The sequence below is a fragment of the Odontomachus brunneus genome, unplaced genomic scaffold (assembly GCF_010583005.1).
Source record: "Odontomachus brunneus isolate Ranch 3 - 2012 unplaced genomic scaffold, Obru_v1 Obru_scaffold_017, whole genome shotgun sequence".
Classification (NCBI taxonomy): Eukaryota; Metazoa; Arthropoda; class Insecta; order Hymenoptera; family Formicidae; genus Odontomachus; species Odontomachus brunneus.
Genome location: NW_022639467.1, coordinates 808,107 through 820,153, shown reverse-complemented (window position 1 = coordinate 820,153; position 12,047 = coordinate 808,107). Strand labels below are relative to the sequence as shown.

The 12,047-nt window shown below is 44.6% G+C and overlaps 1 protein-coding gene across 2 annotated transcripts in view; it reads right to left on the bottom strand.

The window, feature by feature from the left end:
* The window catches only part of LOC116841641 (serine proteinase stubble-like), a 47,392-nt gene extending 35,719 nt beyond the window's left edge, over window positions 1-11,673 (bottom strand). For both annotated transcript variants that reach the window (XM_032809840.1, XM_032809841.1), the window contains exon 1: window positions 11,081-11,673. The gene's annotated coding sequence lies outside the window, so the exon portion shown is untranslated. The remainder of the gene's footprint in view (window positions 1-11,080) is intronic.
* Window positions 11,674-12,047: the final 374 nt, after the last annotated feature.

The following is a 12,047-nucleotide window of genomic DNA, read 5'->3' as shown; positions in this document are numbered from 1 at the left end:
CTAAACACTTTCACCGATCCGGATCAAATAGTTACTCTCTAGAATTTTGCGGGAAATTGTGGACGTTACATAGAGGAAATGATTTGTTGAATCAAATGAATGTTTCTTTGGAATAATCCAAATAGATTTTTTTATTGACACAACAGAAACATTTTTTTGAAACTAAGCCGCAAATAAATATTTTTGTCGCGTCAAATAAGATTTTGTTCGATCAATCAAAAAATTGGACTATTCCAAAGAAGTGTTTATTTGAAATCTACACATGAAATCTACACATACCCTCCCCTGATTCTCTTGACATTTTATGATAAGCCGGGCGGGTAGAGTTCGAGCTGATTAAAGATAAAATTAGAAAACGGCTCATGAACTCTCGAACGAGGCTGCGCTTGTGATCGCAATTAATCTAGCCCGGAAAGAAGGACGTGTCCGATGCGCGACGTCGGATATGGGACAATAGGAAAGATACGCGTATCGTATCGCACCTGTCCGCTGGCGCTCGTGTTCCGCTTAGAAGACGTAACTTTAATATGGAACTTCCTTCGGCCTTACACATGCCCGATGATTATGGAGGCAGTGAAAGTATGCACGGGGGAGACGAGGATGTCCGCAACGATTCGTACGTTAATAACTCGCGTTAATAACTCGAGGATGCCCGTGTAATTGGAATTCATTAATAAAATGTTAATTTCCCCGCAGTGAAAACGTGCGATCGCGGAGAGGAGAGCCTGCCGCATTAATATCCTCATACTCCTGCTTCCCGACATACTTTCGATCGCGCGCTTGCGACTGCGAGGGGGAAGGAGGAGGGCGGGAGGGAGGGAGGGAGCAATAAAATTTTACCGCGCGCGGAATTGCGCCTCGTGCGCGTATTTGGAAATTTCGTTCCGAGTCGTCAGATAATTTTTTTCATCCGAGAGAAAGCTCGCGCACACTCCGGTGAAACCTTTCGGCCGCGCTCGCGGAACGACAACGACGTCGCGAATCATCCTTATTTTCACGTTTTGTATGTCATATCACTGTCTGTTTCGCGACACCCGATGACATTCCGGTCCGCTAATCTCGCGTCGTCCGTGCCGCCGCTGTGCGGCTCGCAAATTACCAGGTGTAATCGTCAGCCTGCGCCCCAGATACGATTCGTCTCAGGTGAAAAAGCGAGAGTCGCCTGGCCCGACCGAGTTTCGATCAGACGCTTCTTGACGGTGCGACCCGTGTCGTTCCTAAATCAATTTCAATAACCGGTTTCGTACGATATGTCACAGAATTCGTCGCAAATTCATCTCCGACCAGATGCGCGCACGGAGAGACTTTTACAGTTAAAATTACTGTCGAAGTTTGCAGCCGAGGAGCGGATTGACATTTTCTGCAGTAATTGATTATTCTTCCGTTTTATTTGTGCCACTTACACATCAGGAATTGAAATGCGTCATTAAGATATTTGCCATGTTTTTGGCAAAATTTACTGCGTTCTTTAGTAAGACAGATCTTAGTGACCGTTTATTACTGTATCTATTACTGTATTACTAGACTGAGAGAAAAAAATATATGAAAAATAAAAAAAATATTTATATTTTATGGGAACTGAAATATATTCTATTAAAAAATGTTCTTGTTTTTTGCCAAGATAGACCTTACTGACAATCTGTCTCTGCACTATTATAACATTATAGCAGAATTGAAGAGCATTTATGATAAGATATAGCGAATTTATGATAATTTATGATAAAAGTTTATTTCTCTCCGTATGTGTGTGTCATTGTATTGCATGCGTGCTTTCGAATGACATGATTGCGTTAAAAACCTCGGATATACAAAGTAGCACGAATATTGATTAAAAGGCGATACTTCTTCTCAAATGATAGTCTTTTATGGTTATCACGAGATGAATCGTTGATGGAAACTTTACGATTTGTTTAATTATATTCACGAGGCGAACATATCGCATTGAATCAATCGTTAAATTTACGCCATAGAATCGCGTAAGTCTTTCGTTATATTGACGCAGCAACTTATTAAGAGTTACACATCCAGACTTTCATATTATATTTCACATGACATATTGTTTTGAGCAATTTTCGGTCATTTCTTTCGTATTTCTACTTCGTCATTCTACAGGATGAATATGAGTGCCATACGAATCACTCATAGGGAACGCAATCTTGACTCGACCGGTACAGTTACCGCCGAATTTACGCATACTAATGCCTAAATACGCATACTAATGTCTAAGATACCACCGATAAGACGATAATGAACCGACACTGACTGGATTTTTCTCAACTGCCCGACGTCCCGACGACACGCATTCACGCTCGCGGTCAAGGGTTAAAAACGTCACAGGCGCGTTCGAAGGGGGACATCGTCGTCGTCGTCGAAAAGCGCGGCGCTATCTGTGCGATCTGCGATCTATCTCGTGTCATCTAGCCAGACCTCACATATTTTCTTGCGCGTTGACGTTGAGCCGCTCTTCCCGCATTTAGATACACGTCGTCGAGTGTATCGAGATCGAGGCCGATGGAAAAGTCGACGGATCTCTCTTAAGAAGGTCGATGGGTGAACGCCATGGACTGGAGTAAAGAAAGAACGAACGAACGAACGAACGAAGGAGGAATTAATCGCACGTAAGTACGAGCGAGCGAGCGAGCGAGCTAGCGCCGCCGGTACGGCTCTCGTGTGTGCCTGTATTTTTCGTGTACACAACGCGGCTGTGACTCGATCGTGTCTATATGCGCACCTGTGCACATCTACGGGAGATATCTCGGCGGGTCGGGACGAGATGATCGACAAGCTTAGATCCCGTAGGCGTACGCACGCGCGATCGATCGTCCGTTTTGTCGCCGATAGAAATCTCACGTGGCCATTTACAGACGCGGTCTGCCCGTACCTGTAAAACTGATGGCGGTCAAGTCTGCGAGACTTGAAAGGGTGGTGTTTTCCGCGACGAGCCGCGCATTCTAAATACGCGATGGAAAGCACCATCGCGTTTACGCGACCGGCCCCGCGCGTCTTCGGGGCCGGTCGTGTTTTCCCGACCGCGCCGTGCCAAACATCCGCGGGTCGCCGCAAGAGAGACTCCGTCACTCCGCCTGAATCTCGCTTTACGAGCGGGCTACTTGCGCAGACAAGCGTAATTTCATTATTCGCGCTGCTCATTAGTCGCGGAAATAGTCGGGCGAGCGATTACATCGGCTCTCTAGATTCGTCCGAATGCGGCCACACGACACGCTCTTCTCCGTGGCCGACGTTTGCGTCGAAAAAAAAAAAACAGAAGAAACCGGACACTCGAGATCGATAGCTCTCGCGACGCGTGCACTTGCGTGTGGGCGCGAATTTTACGATGTGCGGAAAAAATGCTCTTTTTTTTTAACAATCTGCGTAAACGAGACTCTTAGGTACCCGGATAAACTTTCACGATTATCGCAGAGATGGCGGGGACTCCGCCACCGTTTTACTTTGAGCAAAATACGCTGTCTTGAATTAATCATTAAATTTACATCAATAACGTAAATTCTTTTGATGCAACAACAATTTTAAAAATTGGATTCAGATTCTCGTTGACAGTTGCACTCAGGATTATTTGATATAATCCAGACAGCACAATGTTCAAAATCGGGACATAAGACGTCTTTAAGACGTCTTTAAGACAAGTTTATAAGGTGTTGTCTTAATGATGTCTTAAAGACATCCTAAAGACGTCTTATGACTCGATTTTGGACATTCGTGTGGGAATATACTGCTTTGAACAAATTTTTATCATTATTTTCATCTTTTTTTCATGCTTCTATTTTTCATCTATATGAACCACATATGAAGCACACGACCTTTATAAATCAACTGATTGCTGCCAAATTTACGTAAACGTCTATTTGAGTGTACAACCAAGTGAAGTAGAAGACCAGTGAGAGTCATGCGAATGTTGCGTTGTGTATCTTATGACTGATCATTTTGCGCTCATATCTGTCTTTCAGAATGACAAAATAAAAATACGAAAGAGATATGAAAAAAAAAGAATTGTCCAAATATGCTCAAGAGAATATGTCGTGTTGAATGTGAACAAATTTTTATAGAAATCTGAGTGTAACTCTTACAAGGGAATCCGAACTCTTTGATACACTTTTGTGAGTATGTAGAGTAAATCAATACATGAATAACGGTATATTCTATTTGTGCCCAATCGCTATTTAAAGGTATGATTTACACTCTCAAAGTAAAAAGGACAATTCACTTTTTCGTGTATTACTCTTAAATTAAAGGAGATAGAAAAAAAAATTTTTAAAATAAAAGTTTAATGGTAAGTTAAGTGCTGTAAATTGACATAAGCATAAATAAAAAATACCTATAAAAAATTGTGTTACAATAAAAAAGATATTTTTTATTTATGCTTATGTCAATTTGCAGTATTTAACTTATCATTAAACTTTTATTCGAAACATTTTTTTCTATCTCCTTTAATTTAAGAGTAATACACGAAAAAGTGGAATCATCCTTTTTACTTTGAGAGTGTAAATCATACCTTTAAATAGCGATAGGACGCAAATGGAATATATCGTTCATGTATTGATTTACTCTACGTACTTACAAAAGTGTATCAAAATTAAAGAGTCCGGTGTTCCCTTGTTAATAAGCTCGTTGCCGCATCGATGCAACAAAATATTTGCACTGTCGCACGATGTAAATTTAATAATTAATTCAGCACACTTATTCACTTAATAAATGTGCAATTGAAAGAATCGCGAAATTTCCATAATCGATTGTCTCGCGTACTCATGATGATCATGAAAGTCTATTCGGGGATCGCAGGACTTTTTACGCGAGCTCGGAACAATGGCGAGAGTAACAATGGCGCGGATTTGCACAAGTATTAACGCGACCGTTCGCTCGCCATGGCCCGATGGTTGCGGCCGATCCCAATCTCCGATCGTGATCGCTTGCTACAGGGGATAAAAGTGACCCACTTTAACACCTCGTGTATGTATCACCTCGCGAACGGCCGCGGCAACGCCGACGGATATGATTTCTCGTGGCAACGGGGTGTCCCGCGTGTCGTGCCTCGAAGAAATCCTATTCATTCGGCCTCGCGTGCTGTTACGTGCCGAGTTGTGCGAAATTCTCGCGCCGTCTATTAGCGCGATTTCTTCTTTCCGCGCGGATTTAACGGTGCGCGCTCATTATGCACGGCGCGTGATAGCCGCCGAGCTGGCGTTTCGTTGATTGATCCGCAGCGCTTACGATATAACGTGTTAATAACGCAACGATATAACGACGCGGAGCGCGTCGTGGAGCGCGTCGAGCTATCTCTCTCGAGCTATCGCTCTCGCCTTGCCGCCGAATGTTTCTCGAAATGCGGGGTCGGCGGCGCGCTCCTACAGACAGGAAATATCGTTCTCCGACGATACGGACACGCAGACACGAACGAGTCGATAGAACGTTACATCAAAGACGCTGCAAGTGGATTTTCGCGGAGAAGGCGCGGCTAAGATCGGGCCACCTAGAAATCGACTTTCGATCGGCACACATTTCTTCTCTGCTGCTGCACAGGTGTGTTTTGGGGGATTTAATCGGCGCTGATCACTCTGAAAATACATTCCGCGTTTGGAACAATTCAGAAAAGATTCTAATTGGCGCGACGCCGAGAGAGAGGAGGACGTACGTTCCCGTTATAAATATTTCACGAATTCACCCGACTCCTCATGCGCGAGCGAGACGTTCCGAGAAATCTCGGTATCAATTAGTATCTCACAAATAATTATTGTGATCGCGCAAACTGGCGTTCCGATCCCTTAATTAGCCGTGTCGCGACGGCGGAGAGACCGTCTATTTAAAATTAATGAAATGTAGTGCTATTTCTCGAATGTGATGGTAAATGTTTCCGGCCGTGGGATTTTATTGCGCCGATTTTCGTCGGGACAGAGTGGACCACCTCGAAACCGCGTTAACGAGTCGAGTCTCGCGATTGACACACATTTGTATCTTCATACGCTTTACTCGGCAATTAAACGGTTCGTTCGTTATTCGCCAAAAAATTAATTAGCCACACTGTATAATTAGTATAATTAGTTGCGTGCAAAGTCGCGCACGTGCAACTAATACAAAAAACGATACCGCAGAATAATGGTGCAAACAAGGATCTGAGGACGTTTGATTCTCTTCTTGTTATTCGAGACACTCGAAATTCTATCAATTTTTGCATAGAGACGATCTCCATGTAGAGAGACACGATTACTTTTTGGTCCATCCTTACCATCTTCTGCAAGTTTAGAGAGAGAGAGAGAGAGAGAGAGAGAGAGAGAGAAGCCACTCGAGTATCGGGGCGTATTTTGTCGCGAGACCGTGGAAATTGCATGCACGATGCGGCCGAGTCTTCAGGGAAGCTTAGAATAATTAGGAGAAGCCATTAATGGATCCGAGTGTTTAGCTTCCTACGTGGAATTAGCACGGTGTAAAGCGCATCATCCTCTATGCATCGTTATACATAGCTAATGAAGAGCTTTCACGGAAGTTCCTGCGCGATGTAACGCGCGTTAATCCCAATTTATTTATAATTGCAATCGCCGCATAAAGGGAAGCTTTACGGGGTCGTTATGTTATCGTACACGCGCGACCACGCGACTAACAGTTAATGGCAACGCGATAAATACCTGACCGCTTATCCTCTCGTTTTCTGCCGTGTTAAGCGCGGGGCCCGAAATTCCCTATGTTTACCTTTAACAATATAGCGGAGGAACGGTACTGCAGTGAAGGCAGCGGTGGAAACCGAAGACCTACTACCGGAATAGCCGTGGAAACGTCTATTGACGCAACGATGACAGTAAGCGCTCACGTATCGAGCGTCACGTGCGCGACCTTGCGGTCAAGTACAGGCCGGAGACGAGTAAAATCACACAGGACAAGCTAATACCCCGATATTCCAGCTTTTGTCCGAGTGAACTACTTGCAGCCTTATCAGACCGCGCTCGACTGGTAGAATGATGATTCCGCGACAGCTGGCGAAACTACGATGGACGCGAAGAAGATACGGCGATGGCAACTATACAGATAGGTGATATAATTGATAGTATTGATAGGTGATACGCGAGTCTTGCACCCGAGTAAAAAGGACGATTTCTTCCTAGCCAGTGGCTGACAGAAATTTCGATTATTGGCTAAGTTTCTGGCCAGTTTGGGCAACAAACTTTTGCCTCGTCAGTAATTGGAAAGTAAAATTGGCCACTTTCTAGTCAGTTTCTAAGCAGTTTTTCGTCAGTTCCTAATCAAATTATTTTTCATACGAAATTCTGTTAAATAATTCCCATCGTTCGATTCTGCATTGTCAAATATTATATTTTAATACTAACAAAGTTTTTTTTTTTAATGCCAATGAGAAGCAAACACAGATGTTGTAGTGTTATATTAACATTAGTTTCTTTGTAGAAGGATAAAATTGTTCAGCGTGTGAGACGTATGTCCAAAAACAAAGAAACTTTATTAGTTATTTGAATAATAAAAGGAGCTTCATATATAATTTCGTTATATTTTATTTAGCCAAAAAATGTGGCTAATTAATTTTTTGGAGCTTCATATATAATTTCGTTATATTTAGTATAAAAATAACGCGAATATCGTGTTTTACGAGTCTTTTCGCGCGTGCAAATTCATTCATTATTGAGAAGGTTGTAGTTGCCATTATCACGTTTTTCTGTGAGTGCTATTCGCGGAGGAGTAATTTCGTCCAGTCGTGTATCGCCATTAGTTTCCAGTCGCGAAAACGACAGCAACAACGGAGGGCCATTAGCGAATAATAACGGCGGACGGATTTCTCGAGCAGCGCGGGCGGCGCATTCCCTCGTGCGCGATCGAAGTGCGTTAACAGCTTGTTAATCGGTGTGGCTTTCGCGCTCGCGTTTCGAGAAAGCGCATACAAATGGACGTTAATGTCTCCCGATGCGTTTCGAGCGTTGCGCGAGACGAAGCCGCGGATGAATCCTTGCTGATTTTTGGGTCGTACGATATAGAGGACAAATCTTTTATGGCCCAGGGACCGTGACGGCGAAACGCTCTAACGGACTCGGCGCGAGGAGGAGAGACCCAAATCCATCGCGAACAAAAGCGGCTCTAATTTGTTCCGAACCGGCACACTTGTAGCTCGAAACTGGAGCGAAATAGTAATGCACAAGCGAATGCTCCCGCGAAACCGCAGCGCGAAACAATCAATTGCGTCTCGCCCGCAACGAGACACTTAATGTAGCCGTGGCTCTCGACGAAAGTGAAATCGCGAGAGTCCACTTTTAGAGGTAAAATCGGGTCCGGCGAATAGTCCTTATTAACATAGTTCTTTACCAACGCGTTACGTAAGGTACTCCTTATATCAGGTGTTTGAGTGGATTCCGGCGAAAAAGCGTGACTCGGGACTAAGTGGGCTCGTCGTGAAACCGGATCATTTTGGGTGAAGAGATCCTGAGATTAATTGCCTCGATTGCACTGATTAATATTGCGTATGATCACGCACTACGCGAAGTAAAAGAACTGGTTACTGTATGATACCAGTATTACATCGCAAAGTAACGAAACAAAAATTTGATTTCATTTTCCAGTGTAATTATTTTAATAAGAGCGACGTTACATGCACACACACACACACACACACACACACACACACACACACACACACACACACACAATAAAATGTAACGACTATACATTAGAAGAAAGTGCATGAAATATTACGTTGTGCAAAAATAGATAGAGGCTAGTGCGCGCGTATCGACACATAAATTTTTTAAACCAAGCACATAATTATTTCTGAAGATAATTTCAAGAGATTCAAACATGTTAAACAAGTAGCTCTCTCGCGAAATAACGAAACAAAAATTGGAATTAATTTTTCAGTGTAATTATTTTAATGGGAGCATCATAAATAAGAGGTAACGACTGTATTTTGTGCAAAAATAATTAGGTTAATGCGCGTACCGACGCATAAAAATGTTTCAAACTACACACAAAAATATACATACTGCATTTAAGTAAATGTTATTTGTTTGCGAAAGTATTTCACAAATATATATATCCTCGAATCTATCATAAGCTCATCATAAGCATAAAATTTATTAAAAATACATCCTGAGTCCTAGTAGATTCGACAGTTTGATCGAAAATATTAGATCAAATTCGGTTTACTTACTCACATAGGATCAAACTATCACTTTCCTCGATAGAGCTTTACAATATTCCTGTAAAGCGAATATAAATTCTTCCTTTGCGAGTACATGAGCTTTTTTAAAATTCGTGATGAGTACACCTTGACACCGTTGTCAAGAAAATACTCCTCGCCGAAGATGATGATCGCTACCTTAAAAAAAAAAGAAAGTAATTTGAGCAATCGCTTCTCTTAGAAGTAGGATGACATTTTTCTCTCTCGGCGTAGACACATATATATTATCTGCGAGGACAATCTCAAGAGTTCGAAACATGTCGAGCAGGTAACGCGAGCTCTCTCTCTGAGCCGCGTGGCACGTCCACGAACGGATTTCTAGTCCCATGCGTCGGAGGAGACACCCGGAGATGTATGGAGAGGCTGTGCCTCGACACGAGGTGGAGCGCGTGTTTAGGAGGCGCGCGACTAATCAGTGAAAGTGGCGCGTTCGATCACGGCAAGTGGTTACGGTTATTTTAAGAAGGAATCGGCTCGACCCAGTTCACACGGGGGATTCCGCCACGGACAGGCTAATCGCCAACGAGCAATCGCGCCACGGGAGTGAAATGCAAAAACCGCCCGTGCATCTTCGCGCATTCGTTATCCATTACGGGCCTCTAAGTGGATTACGCCTCTTTCGCCTTCCTTCTTAGTGGCACACTTCTTTCGCGGGCCGATAACAATTCTATCGGCGATCGCTGATCGCCGGAGGAACAGGTGAGTCAGTGTCCGCGCGCTCCTCCACTCACCCGGATTGTATAAATATTCCGAGGATGCTCTGCAAAACGAATCCAGAAGACGTCCCGATTCCGCGGTTATCCATTACACAGGCATTTCAGACACTTATGGAGCTACGGAGCTTAGCAATTACTCGGACGAGAACTACTGTTTGCTTCCGCTCGTTGGATACCAGGGAGATAGGATCCCGTGGAAGAAGAAGTTCCGTCTGTGCTTGTGGAAGAAACGAAGAGGAAGAAATCAACGCAATGAGTTATTTGCACTCGACGAATCTAAGGACGCCTATATTCAAAACTGCCTGGCAACTTGATCGCACGATATCGAGACTTTCTAATAACATTAACTCCTCCGGCTATTGATTATATTGTTTTCGATCTAGCGCGCTCGCCTACTTCTGGAAGCGGCGATAATTCTTGTATTAGCAGTCGGTATTGCTCGTTATGAGCGATCATCCATCCCAGAGACTAATTTCATCCACGAGGATGCAAGTGTATTAACGCTTAAAATTGCTTTCGCGCCAGGCGCGGTGAGACTTTCTATCGATACCGCGAGATTAAAACTTTCCAATCTTTTGCACGTTTCATCGGATCATCGCATGATTCACTGTGTACATGACAGCGAGCTGTTCCATGAAACCCGAATACATGACAAATCGCGATTGTCAGTTGGTAACTTTCCTAAATATCAGTTTCAGAGAACACAAGAGGAGTGTAGTTTCTAATCATCACCATGATTTCACGAATCCTAACACTTTCTAATCAGTCCAGAATTCGGCAGTTCTCCCTTGGATGAGTCAGTGTTGAAGAGTCACAAGAAATTAGATTTTCATTACCGATATCTCTCCAAGCTAAATCGCGACATACAGTCCCAAAGTTATCATCGCGCACTGTCACACCAATGATTTGCGGTATACCGTGTCCTAATTGCATACTCAGTGCTGAATGCAATCATCAGATTCTCAAGCTGAGGTAACGTACGCGATTTACACGTGAGACGAATGAATCGGACGTTCAGTGTCAAGTTAGAGCATGATCCCCTGACTTTTAGGAGCTGGTAGCTGACTCCAGCCAGTCACCAGCTGTTAGTTCTCGATGAAACATGCCAGACCCAGAACGGGACGGCTTCTGCGCGCAACCGGATTTCGAACAGCCTGGATGTCACGAGGGTAAAACTCACCGATTTGGAGCAGCTGATCGTTTTCCTCACAGTCCTCGCCGGCCTTATCGCACGATCCTCAGTCGATCGTCATTCCCGGGCCACTTTTGCCGTCGATCGTTCCCGCAAACTCGAAGCCGCGCTCGCACATTCGAAGTCGATTTGGCAACCGAACGTGTTCGCGATGCGCATCGCACGATCAGTCCTGGCCGCGCAATCGGGCTGCGAGCGTTAAACACATAAATCGCGAGTCTGGTCTTAAAGAAGAGAAACCGAGGACCACCTCACCGATGTCCGACGTCGCTGCGTGCCGATTCTCTGCGGAAGGTGCCGATAACGCGACCGATCGCGACGCCACGGGATCTTCGGCGACATCCAGTCGGTTACTCACGTCTTCGCGATCGGCACTCGGTTCCGCCTCATCCTGGTTGTTTCCGAGACGATCGGGCCGCGAGTTACAGGGGAAAGTAGGAGGGAAGCGTGAAAGAAAACAGGAAGATTGAAAGAATCCGGTATGCGTGAGAGTCCTCGCGCACTTGCTGTTCCTCGTACTCGGCGTGCACGCGGTTCGACTACCGGTCGCGCTTTGAGGATCGCCTCATTGCGTCCAGCGTGGACGAGGAAGCCGAGAAAGAGGTAGTAGGGAGCCTCGTGCCGACCGCCACTGCAACAACCACGTGTCGTCTCCCGCCAGGATGCCACGAGATGGATCCCCCGGCATGGCCGCGCCGGATGCGATTGGATACGACCGACTCGCCGTGTCGTGAGAGAGAAACTAGGAGTTTTTCACGCGCTTCTCTCGACAATAAACAAATTTTACCACAAAGCACGTTGTTACGGCGGCAATAAAAACAGTCGCAGGTCGCGATCGCGTTGAATATCAATTCCGCGGAGAACTGTTCCGATGATTGATTGGACTGGGCGATTAGTACAGCGAGAAAAGAATACTTGAAAATTTACTTGGGATACAAATTTCTTCGCAGGATAC